This window comes from Triticum dicoccoides, chromosome 3B (genome assembly GCF_002162155.2).
Source record: "Triticum dicoccoides isolate Atlit2015 ecotype Zavitan chromosome 3B, WEW_v2.0, whole genome shotgun sequence".
Lineage (NCBI taxonomy): Eukaryota > Viridiplantae > Streptophyta > Magnoliopsida > Poales > Poaceae > Triticum > Triticum dicoccoides.
In genome coordinates, this window is record NC_041385.1 from 512,895,173 (window position 1) to 512,915,107 (window position 19,935).

Consider the following 19,935-nt stretch of genomic DNA (forward strand, 5'->3'; position numbering starts at 1 on the left):
GTGATCTTGATGCCTTTGCATTATTCGGTCGATAAGCACCATTCTCTTCACTTTTATTTTGACATTTATCTGATAACTGTGCAAAAGTGACCTTGGATTTCTTGTGCTTGTGCTTATTGCGGCATTTATCTCCTTTTGTTTTGCTTGCATTGATCTTTGGATTGCTTTGTTGCCCCCAATCCTTGGCGTCTTCATTGTATATTCGATAGAACTCATGCCTTCAAGAATATTTTCATTGTGCTCTTGAACAACGTCTTTACTTGAAAGCTTGATCCCATCACCTGTAGTTTTTACCTTCTCATCTTTAAAAGAATCGTCTTGAAGCAGCCGATTCAAAAAGTTTTTTCCATTAGGACCAACCGGAATAGACTGGTCATCCCTTGGTGTTTCAATAATTTTTAATCGTCCTTTATCAATGGCCGATTTAACTATTTGAGGAAACATGTTGCAATCCTCAAAATTAGGCTTGGACGAATCATGCAACTTGCAATACATTCGTCCTTGGATTGATGGCTTCACATGGTGATCAAGAACTCTAATGTAATTATTTTTCAGCAACAAATCAAATATTTGATCACACATTCTTGAATTGAAGATATACTTCTTGTTATCTCGCCGATCTTGGTGTGAAAACGGCTTTGGAGTTAAGCAAACGAATGGTTCAAATTTGGAATATCCCCATTCGGCTATGAATTGTGTTTTGCACCCTATCTCCGATGTATTTGGATAAGATATTATATTAGCATCGGATTTCTCAAAAGAATTTGACCTCGGCTTTAAATTTCTGAAACGAAAATAGTTAGAATACACATGTCTCAATTGAGACCAAGTGCAAGCCAAGTATGAAACAAGCAAAGGTACCCAATTAGATATGAAATTTTGATAAAGCAATAGGGAAAACTTTGTCTGCAATAATAGGTCACTATCGATCTTTATAAATGGCACAATAGGTTGACCTATATGCTCTATAACAGTTTTATTGCTAACAAGTAAATTTCCCTTCTTCATTGGTCTTTCAAAATTACTTATGAGAATTTTTCCTATAGAAGCATCAACAATAAAGTTGCGACCAAATCTAAAGATAGGTAAATCACTTGCTAGACATACCTTTTCAAACACATTCGGAGAGCATGATGGTTGTGTTACTTGAACGATATGTTATCCTCTTTCGAATAGCTCCCCAACACCTTGTCGTCCTGTTTTTCTAGAAAAGATTCAGCATACGTAATATTTGATTCGCTCTTTTCAATAGCCGAATTAACTTCGTTATCTGAATCACCACCTTTTTTGACAACTCTATCCACACCCAATGCTTTCTCTTTTTGGCATAATCTTGCTTGGATGACACCTCGGGCCTCACATGACCAATCGCTGTTTTAACTTTGACAAGTTCAAGGTCTTTATAAGATTGACTGTCAAGAGTACAGCGAGTCATTCTATGATTACCTGGTCGGAGTGGCAAGCTTCCAAAGGCAGGATAACCCGGATTTTTGGTGAATACACCTAGCGTCCAAGCCTATTACGAGGGACAACAAAGCTCTATTCAATTAACAAGGAGCCCCCAAGTAATATTTTGATCCAGGCGTACAAGCCGGACTAGTAGGGTAATCATAGCTATGCTCAATGAGCAGGAAACCCCCAAGTATTTTGTAATCGAGGCGTACAAGCCAAACCAAAAGGGTAGTCATAGCTATGCTCAATGAGTAGGAAGCCCCCAAGTGACCTTATGAAGTAACAATAAAGACTCGGATTCTCATAAATGAAATGTCACAGGCCCTGAATCATCAGGGATGCCAGCTTTATTATACTAATCATAATATATACATTGGTAAAGGTATGTACATCATAACAGCTGGTGGCTCGGGTCTAATAAGGCCGAAGATGAGCAATATTCCATGGCCGGTGGGTCTCCTCCTCCGACGTGCGTGAGTCCTTGTGGTCTCGAACATCGATAAGATAGTATGACCCGTTGTTCAGATTTTTGCTGACCACAAAGGGCCCTTCCCAAGGTGGGGATAACTTGTGCATGTCAGTTTGATCCTGGATGAGCCGGAGCACCAAATCTCCTTCTTGACAGGTCCTGGTTTTAACCCGGTGGCTGTGATAACGATGCAGATCTTGCTGGTAAATCGCCGGACGAGCCGCCGCAAGGTCGCGCTCTTCATCCAAAAGGTTAATAGCATCCTGGCGTGCTTTCTCATTATCAGCTTCAACATAAGCCGCCACACGGGGCGAGTCGTGACATATGTCACTAGGGAGAACCGCCTCTGCTCCATAAACCATGAAGAAAGGCGTGTAACCCATAGATCTGTTGGGGTGGTATTGATACTCCAAAGCACTGAGGGCAATTCTTCCACCCAACAACCCGGCGTCCTCTGCAATGGGACTATAAGCCGGGGCTTGATACCTATCAACATTTCTTGATTGGCTCTTTCAGCTTGTCCATTAGACTAGGGGTGAGCCACCAACGATACATCAAGCCGGATATGCTCTTGTTGACAGAATTCTTTCATTTCACCCTTAGACAGATTAGTACCATTATCAGTGATGATACTATGAGGGTATCCAAAATGAAAGACCACCTTTTTGATGAATTGAACTACCGTTGCCGCATCACATTTGCTAACCGGCTCGGCTTCAACTTATTTTGTAAACTTGTCAACAACTACTAGCAGATGAGTCTTTTTTCCTTGGACCTTTTAAAAGGCCCAACCATATCCAGCCCCCAGACTACAAACGGCCAAGTAATTGGAATCATCCTCAACTCTTGAGCCGGCACATGAGCTCGTCTTGAAAATTTCTGACAGCCATCACATTTACTGACTAGATCTTCTGCATCAGCATGAGCTGTCATCCAATAAAAACCATGACAGAAAGCCTTAGCAACTAGGGATTTAGATCCGGCTTGATGGCCAGAATCTCCTTCATGAATCTCCCTTAGAATTTCACGGCCCTCCTCGGGAGAAATGCATCATTGAAACACCCATGTAACACTGCATCTATGTAGCTCACCATTGACAATATTCATTGACTTAGACCTCTGGGTTATTTGCCTGGCCAAGGTTTCGTCCTAAGGTAACTCGCCCCGGGTCATATAAGCCAAATATGGAACAGTCCAATCAGGAAGAACATGGAGAGCCGCCACCAACTGTGCCTCCGGGTCAGGAATTCCAAGATCTTCCTCCGTAGGCAACTTAACTGGTGGATTATGCAAAACATCAAGGAAAACATTAGGGGTACCGCCATATGATGAGATCCCAGCCGGCTTAAAGCATTAGCGGCTTCATTTTTCCTACGATCAACATGCCCCACTTGATACCCTTTGAAATGACCAGCAATAGTATCAACCTCTCGATGATAACCCGCGATGAGTGGATCCTTTGAATACCAAGTTCTTGACACTTGTTGAGCCACCAAGTCTGAGTCGCCAAAACACCTCACCCGGCTTAGATTCATCTCTTTAGGCATCTGAAAACCATGGGAAAAGGCTTCATACTCAGCTGCATTGTTAGTACAAGGGAACATCAACCTTAAAACATAACAAAATTTAACACCTCATGGGGAAGTCAATATAACTCCCGCCCCCAAGCCTTCCAATTGTCTGGATCCATCAAAATGAATAGTCCAATATGTGTTATCCGGCTTATCCTCGGGCATCTGCAGTTCTGTCCAATCATTGATGAAGTCCACAAGTGCTTGAGACTTTATAGCTGTCCGAGGCATATACTTCAAGCCATGGGGTCCAAGCTCAATGGCCCACTTAGCTACCCGACCTGTGGCTTCTCTATTTTGAATAATATCCCCCAAGGTAGCAGAACTAACCACAGTGATGGGATGACCAAGGAAATATTGCTTCAATTTGCGGCTAGCCATGAACACGCCGTACACCAACTTCTGCCAATGTGGGTATCTCTGCTTAGACTCAATGAGCACCTCACTAACGTAATAAACCGGCCTTTGAACCGGATACTCCTTTCCTGAATCCTTCCTTTCAACAACTACTGCCACACTGATAGCTCTGTTGTTTGCAGCCACATATAAAAGCAAGGGCTCCTTCTCAATAGGAGCTGCAAGAACCGGCAGCTCAGCCAGCTGTCTCTTAAGCGCCTCAAACACCTCATTAGCAACATCACTCCAGACAAAGTCATCTGTCTTCTTCATCATTTGATACAAAGGGATAGCCTTCTCTCCCAGGCGGCTTATAAACCGGCTCAAAGCCGCAATACGACCCGCCAAATGCTGGACGTCATTGATACACGCCGGCTTAGACAAAGAAGTGATAGCCTTGATTTTCTCCATGTTAGCTTCAATGCCTCTCTCAGAAACCAGGAAACCAACTAGCTTGCCTGCTGGCACACCAAAGACACACTTGGCCTGGTTAAGCATCATCGTAGAAACCCAGAGATTGTCAAAGGTCTCTTTCAAATCATCTATCAAAGTCTCTTTTTTTCTGGATTTCACAACAGTATCATCCACATAGGCGTGAACATTGCGTCCAATCTAGTCATGAAGGCAATTCTGAACACACTGTTGGTAAGTCGCCTGGGCACTCTTGAGCCCAAAAGGCATAGACACATAGCAAAAGGCTCCAAAGGGAGTGATGAAAGTTGTCTTCTCCTGGTCCTTAACTGCCATCTTGATCTCATAATCACCAGAATAAGTATCCAAAAAGTTTGAACGCTCACAACCCGCCGTAGCATTCAATAATCTGATCGATACGAGGGAGAGAAAAACGGTCAGTCGAACATGCCTTATTAAACTCTGTATAATCCACACACGTCGCCAAGTGCCATTTTTCTGAAGTACCAGCACCGAGTTAGCCAAACACTCAGGATGAAAAACTTCAATAATAAACCCTCCCGCCAAGAGCTGGGCCACTTCTTCACCAATTGTCGTGTGCCTCCCTTCATTAAAATGATGAAGGAATTGCTTGACCGGTTTAAACTTAGGATCCACATTAAGATTGTTCTTAGTGGGTTCCCTCGGTACACCTGGCATGTCAGAAGGTTTCCATGCAACGATGTCACGGTTCTCACGGATGAACTCGATGAGCGCGCTTTCCTATTTCGGATCCATATTGGCACTGATGCTGAACTGCTTGGACGAGTCGCCAGGAACAAAATCAACCATATTAATGTCATCTGCCGACTTAAACTTTAACAGGGGGTCATTCTCTATAGTTGGCTTCTCCAAAGGCGTCATATCCGTCGGGTCAACATTATGTTTATAAAACTTTAACTCCTCAGTGACATAGGCCGACTCAACATACGCAGCATCACCCTCCTCACAGTCCAGAGCAATCTTCCTATCACCATGCACCGTGATGGTTGTCGGTGTCAGACCCGGTGGATCTCGGGTAGGGGGTCCTGAACTGTGCGTCTAAGGCTAATGGTAACAGGATACGGGGGACATGATGTTTACCCAGGTTCGGGCCCTCTCTATGGTGGTAACACCCTACTTCCTACTTGATTAATCTTGATGATATGAGTATTACAAGAGTTGACCTACCACGAGTTCGTAGAGGCTAACCCTAGAAGCTAGCCTATGATTATGATTGTTGTTGTCCTACGGACTAAACCCACCAGTTTATATAGACACCAGAGGGGGCTAGGGTTACACAGAGTCGGTTACAGAGAAGGGAATCTACATATCCGAACTGCCAAGCTTGCCTTCCACGCAAAGGAGAGTCCCACCCGGACACGGGACGAAGTCTTCTATCTTGTATCTTCATAGTCCAACAGTCCAGCTAAAGTACATAGTCCGGCTGTCCGAGGACCCCTTAGTCCAGGACTCCCTCAGTAGCCCCTGAACCAGGCTTCAATGATGACTGAGTTCAACGCGCAGATTGTCTTCGGCATTGCAAGGCGGGTTCCTTCTCCGGATACTCCAAAGTAGATCTTTGAACACAAGAATCATGTCCGGCTCTGCAAAACAAATTCCACATACCACCGTAGAGAGAACAATGTTCCACGAGTCTAATCTGCTAATAACTTTTCCATAGCGTGACATCACGCTGCGGCCCGATTATTATTCGAACCGTTTTCCAACCTGCTACTACATGTTTCGCGCGGCGGTTTTATTGGCACGTCTTGTCGAAGTAGATATTGTGTCCCCTTATTACGGGATTCTCATCAATACGGGCGTAGGTAACCCAACCGTTCCACGGGTAGGATTCCCTGGGAATAGGCAAGTTTCAAAGGCCACGTGGGGGACGTTTGATATTCGTCCTCTTTATAAAGAGACCAAGGCCTGTCTTTTTCTTCCACGCTTAATCCTCTCCTTCTCCCACCTTGAGTTCCAACACCCAAGGCTTTAACCAAAACACTCCAAACTTCCGACCATGTCCGGATCCAGCCTTCAAGGCCGGTGGATGGCCTCCTCTGTCACAGAGGAGGACATCAAGAAGCTTAGGGAGGCAAGGTACTTGACCGTGGAAATCCTCCACAGGCTTCCTGCTCAAGGGCAGGTTATCCCTACTCCCAAGTCCAATGAGAGTGTTGTGTTTATCTCTCACTTCCTCCGAGGGCTAGGCCTCGGTCTTCATCCCTTTGTTAGATGGCTCATGTTCTATTATGGACTAGATTTTTGGAGTCCTTTCTTCACATCTCGTCGTTCATCGTCGTGTGTGAGGCCTTCCTCCGCATTACCCCACACTTCGGCCTATCGCTCAAGACCTTCAATGTGATGCTGAAGATGATCGACGGGAAACACGTGGAGTGCGGAGGGGCTAAAATAAGCAAATGTGCTAATACCTTGTGGCCAAAGGGTTCCTTCCCGGAGGCTTCCGACCTATGGCAGCGGGAGTGGTTTTATATCACGGCACCCCGAGGAAAAAGGTGGGCAGCTGCCCCTGCCTTCCGCTCTGGTCCTCTGCCATAGCTTGCATCATGGGTCAACAAGGGGCTGGATTGGGGATCGGTTGATGATGTGCGGACATTGCAAAGCCGCATTCAGGATCTCATCAAGAAGGACATCGGTCTTGTCAAAGTCATTCAAGTAATGCTAGTTCGTCAGGTCCTGCCATGCCAGCGTCGACCTCTTCGTATGTCGAAGTTCAATCCGGAAGGACCGCGAACCGTTCAGCACTTCTTCGGCACGACGCTCGAAGGGATGTATCAATTATTCTTCAGATCACGAATAAAGTGTACAGACACATCAGAGGATGCAGGCCTCGATTGCAACCATCCAGATACTCCGGTAAGCACTCCACAACCGAACGTGTTGTCGTTACATTTACCGTCACATTATTCTGAAAAACCATTTTCGGACAGGGTTGGATAAAAAAGGCAGAGAGGATCAGGTGTTCGGCACCTCTTCCCGAAGATTCAGCGGATCCGGTGTTAACCAGGATGCTGGTTCGTGCACCATATCATGCCATCGGGGGAAGACAAGGAGAGTGGGAAGGTCAGGAGTAGCCTCCATATCAGTGGTACGTTACGCACCGTATTCGGGGAAATTGGAATTCCTGTGTCGGAGGATGAACGGGGAGGAGAATCCAGTATTCCCTCCCCCCACGGGAAGAAAAGGGCCGCCTCCGAAGACTTGAAGACGGAGGCCTCCAAGCATGGGAAAGAATCCCTATCAGGGGGTCCTGTCGCACGGGGCAACATTGCCGAACAACGCCCTCAAGGGGGCCAGCCATCAGCAAAGACGTAAGTGAACAAAGGTGATGTGTAAGCACACCATGTCCTTTTCCCGTTTATGATTGTAACATCTGAAACGTATGTTTTGCAGTTCGGCCTATAGCCTTGCGTGAAAATCTTGGTCCTCGGGGGATCTTCTTCCGGAGATGATGGAGAGCGAGACGCCTCCTCATACTTCCCCGCCCCCTAAGAAGGACGACCCTGAGGTGTCATCTCAGAGAATCTCTCCCGATCCACAAAGGAGGACGAGGCCAGAAGGTAAATCTTCGGCCGCCCGAGGTCCGGGGTGTTCGGCTCCTAAAGAGACCATAAACAAAAGCCCCAGACTATCCGACGCACAGCCGGATACGTTGATGGGTCTTCTACGGCAAGCACCTGTTTCAGAGGAACATCGCACCTTAATGGGCACGGTGATTAAGAGAATTTCGTCCGTGAAAAGCGGACTGGATGAAGCCTTCATGAGCCTGGTAAGAGGCTTCGAGGTATGTAATGTGGCATTTTTTTTATTTTGTACTGCAAAACGCAAGGTGCACCGTGTGTATACAGTAGCCCCTGAGACTTTGGTTGCCATCCGAACGAGGCGATCAGAGGATCAAAAATATCAATAATCTCAGGAAAGGAGTCTGCCAATTTGTACATAGGCAGCTGTAACCCCGATAACTGCCCGAGCTGCTGAATTTGTCGAACTGAAGCGGCAGCTTGATGTGGCGGATGAGGACATCACGCTCGTGCATAAGCGTCTTGACGAGGTGCAAGGTATGTCTTCTGGGCGGTCAGTAAGTATATATGAGAGCATGATACTAGGATTTATTATGTGCTTTAACTGCAGATGATGCTGCAGCCGTGGAGACTCTTTGGGCTGAGCTTGCGCGTGCTAAGGAGCAAGCCAGGATAAGCGACGCGGCAGCCGAAAAGGCAGCTGTTGAGGAAAAAATAGCCAATATGGCTCTTGAGCTGAAGGATGTCGTTGGCCGATATGAGTTGCTCGAAAGAGAGAGCCAAGCAACAACGACGGACCTAGAGAAGGCCTTACAAATGGCAAAGGAAACTCGATGTGAGATCAGAGCGGCTCGGTGTCAGGACCCCGATCCTAGGTCACATCGATCTAGCATGTAACACCTCATATCACTTTGCTGCCTCACGCACGGTATTCCCACGGGTGTCCCCTTACCATGCCCGGGACTGTTTGCGCCTTTTGGCACACGTATATGATAGTGTCGCTAGCATCCATATGACAGAGAACCCGGGCTGACATGGCTAGTCATGAACCCAAAGTGGCTCTAACTTACAGGGACAGGCATACATGACCCAACATCGAACGTGTCGGTCATCAGCGAGTGAATCCGGGCTGTAGCAACTGGGCTAGCAGGACTCCGATAAACCGGGCTGTAGCGGGCTAACAGGACTCCGGTTTTCATCGCGTGACATTTCCCCGATGGGACAGACACAGGAACGAAGAAGGACACATGCCGGCCAGCCTAAGTGTTCCGGAGCAGTAGCAAGCTACCAGGGCTCAGTGGAAGCACTAGGAGACATTTCCCGGTAAGAGAGGCTACTAAGGATAAACAACTAGATAGTCAAATCCCACACATAGCAATACACATTACACGTACGCATAACATGCAAGTATGTGTTGTACAACATGGCATCACAGCATAACTCAACAACTCATATAGATAAAGCTCAAAGAGCCATCATAGCATTTATTGCAAACAGGGGTCACAGGACCCATCATACAGAGCATACATGCAACAAGCGGAAGCATTACATGTCTGGGTACAGACATCTACAAATGAAAAAGGCTGAAGAGCCTGACTATCTACAACATCCGATCAAGATCGTAGCTGAGGTACAAGCTACTCGTCGAAATCCACGAGAACACTAGTAAGGCCGAAGTCTCCGCTGCAAAAACATAAAAAAAGTAACATGAGTACAAAGGTACTCAGCAAGTCTTACATCAGATCCTATCATACATGCATTTGTATCAAGAGGGTAATGTGGGGTTTGGTTGCAGCAAGCCAGCTTTGACTCTGTGGCTATCCTGTTCTATGACTACCAGAACTTCTTTGAGGTGATATGACGCACACGAGTCCACTAATCACCACACAATACACTACTATGGATTCATCCCCGTCTCCCTACGAGAAGGCCATCCATAGCACTCACACTTGTCTTGAGCATTTTATAGTATCCACTTCAAGTTGTCTATGTACCATGTAAGCATCCAAGAAGTCCATAATCGCGGACCCGGCTATTCGAATAGATCATGTTAACCCTGCAAGGGTGTACTTCTTCACACACGCTCTCGCCACTTACCGCCATGTACACGTCATGTATCTCGGCAACCTTCAAGCGGAAGCCTGGCGAGGGTGTCGGCCACGACCTGACTAACCACACAAGACTCTAATCCAGGTTTATCGCCTATTCGGGTTCCATCCGCAAGGAGATCCGGCCGGGGTGTCGCTCACGGCCCCAAACGATGTGAGCAGGGTTCCCAAGCCCACCATCCGGGTGCCACTTGGTACACCGTGCCACCAGTGCCTACTCTGTCCCAAGCCCACCCTGCCGGGTGCCACTCGGTAGAAAAATAGCACTACCTACAAACACCAAAAACTAGTTGCGACTCCTGGACAGAGATCAAGTCGGTTAATAAGTCGAGAGGGCTTGGAGCGCCCGGAGCCCAATATGTGGTAGTATCGAGTCATTGGACAACATACATAGAACTCAGTGCTTAAGGACGGTTCCAGTGAGACAACCCACCATGTACTCCTACATGGCCTCTCACCGCTACCTTTACCAAATCGTGTTCACACACTTCACTCTCAGCATCAGAACATAAAGCACTGCACTCCAATTCATTCCCAATGAATCAGACCTGACACACTCTAAGCAATAGCAGGCATAGCATGGTAGGGACACAACAATGGCTTCGATCAACTCCTACACATGCTAGTGGGTTTCAACTATTTACTGTGGCAATGACAGGTCATGCAGAGAAATGGGTTCAACTACCGCAGCACAAAGTAGCAGATGAATCGTTGTTGTCCTAATGCAATAACTGAGAGCAGGAGCGAGAGAGTAGGATTATATCGGAATGAACAAGGGGGTTTGCTTGCCTGGTAAATCAACAAGGGAGGCACTGCTTCACAGACAGGTACTCTGGAACGTCTCTGGAGCAGGACCTATCGAGAAGGAACGATGCCAACAATCAATACACAAGCATATGCAACAATATGATGCATGAACATGGTATGAAGATGTGATGTTGTTTGAGCTAATGCAACTAGTATTCATTTGGTTTGAAGTCCATTTGAACCAAAGGTTCAAATGCAACTCCAAGTTAAGCTCTTATATATTCCATTTACATGTTTTCACTTATACAGCATGTATAAGTTGGTTTGTCATGCATGAAACTAGTACAGATGGAAAGATTGCATTTTTCTGATAATTTTTCATATATAATTTATTTCAATCTGAGCTAGGGTTGAATTGATATGAATTTTTGAAGTTTTGAACATTTTCTGGAATTTCCTGATTTATTTTAATTCCAGATAATATATTATTGCGCCAGAATGACGTCAGCACGACGTGAGCAGGTCAACCGGGATGACCAGGGTCAAACCTGACGTGTGGGGTCCACACGTTAGTGTCATAGTTAGTTAACAGAGTTAATTAGCGCTAACTAAACTAACACCTAAACTAAACAGGGGCATGGCCCACACGTCAGTGACCCTGGGGGGGTCAAACCCCAGGTCAAACAAGTCAAACCCGCCGGCGGTTAGTCGCCGGCGAGATCCGCGGCGTACTTGTGCCCCGGGTTTCCTCTGTGGTGCTCCAAATGACGCGCGGCTAGGCGCGTTGGAGAGCCAGCTCGAAGGCGCGTCGGCCGGTGGCCGTGGCTGGGCCTGGGATGGCCGGAGTCGGCGGCGGCGAGCTCGGTTGCGGCCGCCGGAGTTTGGTCATGCACGAGAGCGCGTTTGGAGCTCGAAGACGAGCGAAGCAAAGCGCTAGGGATGTTCTACGGGGCCTTACGAGCTTGTTGGACTCGCCCGGGTGACCAAATGGTCACCGGAGCTGCGTCGACGGCGAGCTCAGCGGCGGCGAAGGTTCGGCCATGGTGGAGACGACAGCTAGAGGGCGAGCGCGACCAGGGGGAGAGGGGAGAATAAGCAGGGCTCACGGCGGACTTGCAGGGCTGCTCGTTGTGGCCGGGGACGCGCTGGAGACGACGAAGCGGCGATGGCGATCTGCGGCGGCCGGAGGTGATGAAGGCGACGGCGACGGCTCCACGGGGCGTCCGGCGAGGCACGGCTTGGCGGAGAGGACGAGGGAGTCGTGGCGGAGCTCGTGGACACGACGGAGGGACAAGGGGGAGGCAGTGGCCGCAGCAACGGCGAGCGGTGGCGTCGGTGGCATTCGGCCGTGAGAGGAAGAGCGAGGGAGAGGGGAGGAGAGGATAGGGGCATGGCCCACGCGTCAGTGACCCTGGGGGGGTCAAACCCCAGGTCAAACAAGTCAAACCCGCCGGCGGTTATTCGCCGGCGAGATCCGCGGCGTACTTGTGCCCCGGGTTTCCTCTGTGGTGCTCCAAATGACGCGCGGCTAGGCGCGTTGGAGAGCCGGCTCGAAGGTGCGTCGGCCGGTGGCCGTGGCTGGGCCTGGGATGGCCGGAGTCGGCGGCGGCGAGCTCGGTTGCGGCCGCCGGAGTTCGTTCGTGCACGAGAGCGCGTTTGGAGCTCGAAGACGAGCGAAGCAAAGCGCTAGGGATGCTCTACGGGGCCTTACGAGCTTGTTGGACTCGCCGGGGTGACCAAATGGTCACCGGAGCTGCGTCGACGGCGAGCTCGGTGGCGGCGAAGGTTCGGCCATGGTGGAGACGACAGCTAGAGGGCGAGCGCGACCAGGGGAGAGAGGGGAGAAGAAGCAGGGCTCACGGCGGACTTGCAGGGCTGCTCGTTGTGGCCGGGGACGCGCTGGAGACGACGAAGCGGCGATGGCGATCTGCGGCGGCCGGAGGTGATGAAGGCGACGGCGACGGCTCCACGGGGCGTCCGGCGAGGCACGGCTTGGCGGAGAGGACGAGGGAGTCGTGGCGGAGCTCGTGGACACGACGGAGGGACGAGGGGGAGGCAGTGGCCGCGGCAACGGCAAGCGGTGGCGTCGGTGGCGTTCGGCCGTGAGAGAAAGAGCGAGGGAGAGGAGAGGAGAGGGTCAGGGGAAGAGTGAGAGGGGCACGGGGCGTGCGTGGCGTCGCGCAGGATCATCCAGAGCGACGAGGGGGAGGACAGGCAGGCAGGGAGGGAGGAGGTGGCGCGGCGCGGTGGTGCGCGCGTCGGGCATGCGCCCGACCTCCTATCGGGGAGGAAGACGACAGAGGAGGGGGACAGGTGGGCTGGGCTGGCCAACTGGGCCGGCCGGGCCGCACAGTGCTGGGCCAACACAGGAGCTAAGTGCCAGGTAAGTATTCTCCTGTTTTGTTTCTTTTTCTATTTTTCTGACATTTGTTTGGTTTAATAAAAAATACTAAACCATTTTATTTTCTTATGCCAATTTTTATAGAAGCTAGTTATATTATTCCAGAGCTCCTTTATAAATGGCATAATTTTTGGACAATATTTTATATATATAACAATATATATCCAAAGCAAATAATTACTGCATTAATTCCAAATGCCCAAAATAAATACTTATGAGGTCCTAAAAATATTGGTTTGATTTTTATCTCTGTCCAATATTTTTAGAGAGCAACATGAGCATTTTCTTGGACCTTTTTGGAACAATTTTTATTTGGGTCATTTCCAAAAATGATTCTGAGGGTTTCACAAATCCCCATTTCAAATTTAAATGGAATTTAAACATGATGCACAAATGACTAGCTAGCCTTGAGCATACCAGAACTAGGGATGTGACAACTCGCCCCCACTTGAAAGAATCTCGTCCCGAGATTCAGGGGTCGACGGAAAGAAAGCGGGGTACTCCAATCGAAGACGATCTTCTCGCTCCCAGGTAGCTTCTCTCCCGGAATGATGAGACCACTGAACCTTGAGAAACTTGATGTTCTGACGTCGAGTAACACGCTCTGCTTGATCAAGAATGCGAACTGGGTACTCTCGGTATGTGAGGTTATCTTGGAGATCAAGCATTTCGTGGTCCACTCCGTGGATGGGATCCGAGAAGCAACGCCTGAGTTGAGAGACGTGGAAGACATCATGAACTCGAGAAAGATGTGGGGGTAGTTCCAACTGGTAGGCAACCTCTCCTCATTTAGCGAGAATGCGAAAAGGACCAATGTAGCGAGGAGCCAACTTGCCCTTGATACCGAAGCGATGGGTACCCTTCAAAGGAGTGACCCGAAGGTAAGCTTGGTCGCCAATTTCATAAGTCATATCCTTATGATGGCGGTCATACTGGCTCTTTTGATGAGACTGGGTGGTTTTCAAATTCTCAGGAATGATGCGAACTTGCTCTTCTGCTTCCTGGATCATGTCCGGTCCAAAGAATTGTCTTTCACCGGTTTCTGACCAGTTCAAAGGTGTTCGACATCTTCGTCCATAGAGAACCTCAAAAGGAGCTTTCTTGAGACTATATTGATAGTTATTGTTATAAGCAAACTCGGTGAAAGGAAGACATTTCTCCCAATCCATATCGAATGAGATAACGCAAGCTCTAAGCATGTCTTCGAGAATTTGATTGACCCTTTCCACCTGACCACTCGACTGAGGGTGGAAAGCGGTACTGAAGGAAAGATGGGTTCCCATGGCAGTTTGGAAACTCTCCCAGAAATGAGAAGTGAAAAGACTGCCACGGTCTGAATTGATCTCTAGTGGAACACCATGGAGAGACACTATTCGAGAAATATATAAATCAGCGAGCTGACTAGTAGTGATACTCTCTCGAACAGGTAGGAAATGAGCCACTTTGGAAAGACGATCAACGACTACGAAGATAGCGTTATTCCCTTTCTTGGTCCTGGGAAAGCCAGTGATGAAGTCCATACCAACTTTATCCCATTTCCACTCAGGAATAGCTAAAGGCTGAAGGGTGCCAGTAGGTCTTTGATGCTCTGCCTTAACGCGACGACAAACGTCATAGTTGGCAATGAACTGAGCAATTTCTCTCTTCATCCTAGTCCAACAGAACCTTTGGCGTAGGTCCTGATACATCTTAGTACTACCGGGGTGAATCGTGAGAGGAGATTCATGCGCCTCCTTAAGAATCAATTGTCGCATATGTTGATTCTTGGGAACCACCAAGCGATTCTCAAAGAAAACAACACCACGATCATCCATAGAGAAACATCCACCAACTCCCTTCTTAATGTTTCTCTTGATCCGAGAAATTCCTGTGTCTTGCTTTTGAGCAGCGACAATCCGATCTTCAAGATCAGGTTTCGCCACCAAGGTAGAAAGGAATCCGTGAGGAGCAATGTGAAGATTGAGCTTACAGAATTCCTCATGGAGAAGTGGTTGGCCTTGCTGCAACATGAGATTGTTGCAATAGGATTTACGGCTTAACGCATCAGCCATGACATTGGCTTTGCCTGGGGTGTAGGTAATCCCTAGATCATAATCTGTGATCAACTCCAACCAACGTCTTTGCCTAAGGTTCAGGTCTGGTTGGGTGAAGATATACTTGAGACTCTGGTGATCGGTGTAGATCTCGCAACGTTTACCAAGGAGGTAATGTCGCCAGGTCTTGAGTGCATAGACTACGGCTGCAAGCTCTAGATCATGTGTAGGATAATTCTCCTCATGTGGATGCAACTGTCGAGATGCATAGGCAATCACATGACGATCCTGCATAAGAATGCAACCTAGTCCCTGTCGTGAGGCGTCGCAGTAGATAACAAAGTCCTTTGTGAAATCCGGTGGCACAAGTATGGGAGCAGAAGTCAGGCGCCTTTTCAGTTCCTGAAAACTATACTCACACTGTGGGGACCACTCAAACTTTTTATCTTTCTTAAGAAGTTCCGTGAGGGGTTTGGCTACTTTGGAGAAGTTCTCAACAAAGCAACGACAATAGCTGGCTAGACCAAGGAAACTCCTAACTTGTTTAACGGTTTCAGGTGGAGTCCAATCAAGAACGGCCTTAACTCTCTCAGGATTGACAGCAATGCCCTTACCAGAGATTACGTGGCCTAGATAGGTCACTTCTGGCAACCAAAATTCACACTTGGAGAACTTGGCATAAAGGCGGTGCTCTCTGAGTTTTTCTAATACAAGTCTAAGATGTTCGGCATGCTCTTCCTCGTTCTTCGAGTAAATAAGAATATCATCGAGGTAAACCACGACGAACTTATCTAAGTACTCCATGAAGATCGAGTTCATCAAGCGGGAGAAAGTGGCTGGGGCATTGGTTAGGCCGAAGGACATGACGGTGTACTCGTACTGGCCATAACGAGTGACAAAAGCCGTCTTAGGAATGTCCCCATTTCTGATCTTGATTTGGTGGTAGCCTAACCTCAAATCCATCTTGGAGACGACTGTGGATCCAGCGAGCTGATCATACAGGTCGTTGATCCTGGGGAGCGGATATTTGTTCTTTAGCGTGACCAAATTAATGGGACGATAATCTACAACCATCCGGTCCGTACCATCCTTCTTCTTGACGAAGAGGACGGGGCAAGCCCAAGGAGAAGAACTAGGGCGGATGAAACCCTTTTGCAAGGACTCATCAAGTTGTTTCTTAAGCTCGGCTAGTTCTAAGGGTGCCATCTTGTAAGGTCTCCTAGCAATTGGAGCAGTTCTTGGGATAAGATCTATAACGAACTCTACATCTCTGTCAGGTGGAACACCTGGCAGTTCCTCTGGAAAGACATCCGGAAAGTCACGGACTACCGGAATATCTTCAAGGTCAGGGAGAGGGCTGGCATTAAGAGAATAGAGCTGACGCTTCGCAACTCTAGTGGAGACAGTGACTATCTTGCCAGATGGGTGTGTAAGCTGAACAGATCTTGTGTAACAATCAATCTTGGCATGATGAGCTGTCATCCAGTCCATACCCAAGATGATGTTAATATCTGTAGACTTGAGGGCTACAAGTGAGGCAAGGAATACAAGTCTGTCAACAAGGATTTCGTTACCATGGCTTACACTAGAGGTTTGCCATTTGGATCCAGGAGTTTGGATGACTAGCGGAGAGGGCATATCACAAAATGACAGGTTGTGCAAGTTAGCATAGCTTTCAGAAATGAAGGAGTGAGATGCTCCAGTATCGAATAGAACCGATGCTGGATGACAGTTGACAAGGAGTGTACCAAGAACAACATCCGAATCATCATGAGCGTCTTTAGCTGAGACGTGATGCACGCGTCCACGTTCAGTGGGGGCTGACTTGACACTGATCATCTTGCGTGATGGCTTAACACATCCAACAGTCTTCTCGGGCTGGGGTGGAACACAACTAGTCTGAGAGCAGTCACATGCATAGTGTCCTGGCTTCCCACATGTGAAGCAAGTCCCTGAGGTTGGACGTGGACCCGCACTGACAAGCGGTCTACCAGTAGGCCTGGGTGGAACATATGACTGAACTGGGGGAGGCACCACATGGGATGGCCTCGGTGCATATCCGGAAGGAAGAGCGAAGTTTGGAACCCAAATCCGGCGCTTCTGAGAACTAGAACCGGAGGAAGATCCCAAATCACAGGTGTGCTTACGAGACTCCTCGTAAGTGAGTTGAGCTGTCTCTGCATGGATGGCCTTATTCACAAGAGCCTGGAATGTATCACAATGATGTAGATGGAGATCACGACGCAACTTGGGGTTGAGACCCTTCCGAAACCTAGCCTGCTTCTTGGCGTCCGTGGACACTTCTTCTGTGGCATAGCGGGCGGGGTTCTCAAACTCTCTACTGTAAGCATCAACATCCCTCTTACCCTTGGTGAAACTACAGAACTCTTCTCTCTTGCGATCAATGAGGGCTTCAGGAATGTGATGCTCGCAAAAAGCCTCAGTGAAATCTCTCCAGGTAGGAATCTGGCCAGCTGGAAGCATAGCCTCATAGTTCTGCCACCAAAGACTAGCAGGACCTTCCAGGTGGTATGTGGCATAGGTGACCTTGTCATCTTCAGCTACGTTCGCGGAACGCAGCTTACGAGTGATGCTATGGAGCCAGTCATCTGCATCGAGTGGCTCAATAGAATGATGAAAGGTGGATTGGTGCCAGCGAATGAAGTCATAAATGGTCGCAGACTTATTGGACTGATGGGCGGTGTTGTCCTTGATACGTGCCAACAAGCGGTTAGACTCACGCTTGTTCCTCTCCATCTCTAGCATGAACTCTGTCAATGAAGGTTGATCGGGAGGATCCTCGTCCCTACCATCTCCGTGGTTCTGACTACGAGCAACAGAACTTCGCTTAGCTGATGACATCCTGAGAAACGAGACCAAGGACGGAATCAGCATCATCTATAGGCTATAGAATGTAGGATAAGGAAATTAGTATCTCTCGAACTCCTAGGGCAATTCCGGCAGCATAACGGCAGTAGAATACTCAGAATGAGACATCCTGCCAACAATGGGGTAGTACAACAACTCAACATCACCACTCAAGGTTCTGAGATAGTACTAAACATACTACACCGGAAGTACTCAAAACTGGGGTATGACTCTGATCAATCAATCCTATGGGACTACGGAGTAGTAACACGTGATCCTGATAGACGGAAAAGAAGCCTAGTTCCTTAACCCCGTAGGAAAGATAGGATGACTCAGATCAGAAGGCCATGAGATATAAGGAGTAAAAAGAGCCTTACGTTCCTTCCCACAATCAATTCCCTTATATAACTAAAGAATTTCTAGACTCAACTTCGACCAGTTTGGCTTGGTAATCCTACAGGCAGTCAGGCTCTGATACCAAAGCTGTCAGGACCCCGACCTAAGTCACATCGATCTAGCATGTAACACCTCATATCACTTTGTGGCCTCACGCACGGTATTCCCATGGGTGTCGCCTTACCATGCCCGGGACCGTTTGCGCCTTTTGGCACACGTATATGATAGTGTCGCTAGCATCCATATGACAGAGAACCCGGGCTGACATGGCTAGTCGTGAACCCAAAGTGGCTCTAACTTACAGGGACAGGCATACATGACCCATCATCGAACGTGTCGGTCATCAGTGAGTGAATCCGGGCTGTAGCAACTGGGCTAGCAGGACTCCGGTAAACCGGGCTGTAGCGGGCTAACAGGACTCCGGTTTTCATCGCGTGATATTTCCCCGAAGGGCCAGACACAGGAACGAAGAAGGACACATGCCGGCCAGCCTAAGTGTTCCGGAGCAGTAGCAATCTATCAGGGCTCAGTGGAAGCACTAGGAGACATTTCCCGGTAAGAGAGGCTACTAAGGATAAACAACTAGATAGTCAGATCCCACACATAGCAATACACATTACACGTACGCATAACATGCAAGTATGTGTTGTACAACATGGCATCACAGCATAACTCAACAACTCATATAGATAAAGCTCAAAGAGCCATCATAGCATTTATTGCAAACAGGGGTCACATGACCCATCATACAGAGCATACAAGCAACAAGAAGAAGCATTACATGTCTGGGTACAGACATCTACAAATGAAAAAGGCTGAAGAGCCTGACTATCTACAACATCCGATCAAGATCGTAGCTGAGGTACAAGCTACTCGTCGAAGTCCACGAGAACACTAGTAAGACCGAAGTCTCCGCTGCAAAAACATAAATAAAGCAACATGAGTACAAAGGTATTCAGCAAGTCTTACATCAGATCCTATCATACATGCATTTGTATCAATAGGGTAATGTGGGGTTTGGTTGCAGCAAGCCAGCTTTGACTCTGTGACTATCCTGTTCTACGACTACCAGAACTTCTTTGAGGTGATATGACGCACACGAGTCCACTAATCACCACACAATACACTACTATGGATTCATCCCCGTCTCCCTACGAGAAGGCCATCCATAGCACTCACACTTGTCTTGAGCATTTTATAGTATCCACTTCAAGTTGTCTATGTACCATGTAAGCATCCAAGAAGTCCATAACCGCGGACCCGGCTATTCGAATAGATCATGTTAACCCTGCAGGGGTGTACTTCTTCACACATGCTCTCGCCACTTACCGCCATGTACACGTCATGTATCTCGGCAACCTTCAAGCGGAAGCCTGGAGAGGGTGTCGGCCACGACCTGACTAACCACACAAGACTCTAATCCAGGTTTATCGCCTATTCGCGTTCCATCCGCAAGGAGATCCGGCCGGGGTGTCGCTCACAGCCCCAAGCAATGTGAGCAGGGTTCCCAAGCCCACCAT

At 48.2% G+C, this 19,935-nt stretch overlaps 1 pseudogene; it reads left to right on the plus strand.

Annotated features, from left to right (window-relative positions):
* Positions 1-8,044: 8,044 nt before the first annotated feature.
* The window catches only part of LOC119279614, a 64,946-nt pseudogene continuing 53,055 nt past the window's right edge, over positions 8,045-19,935 (plus strand).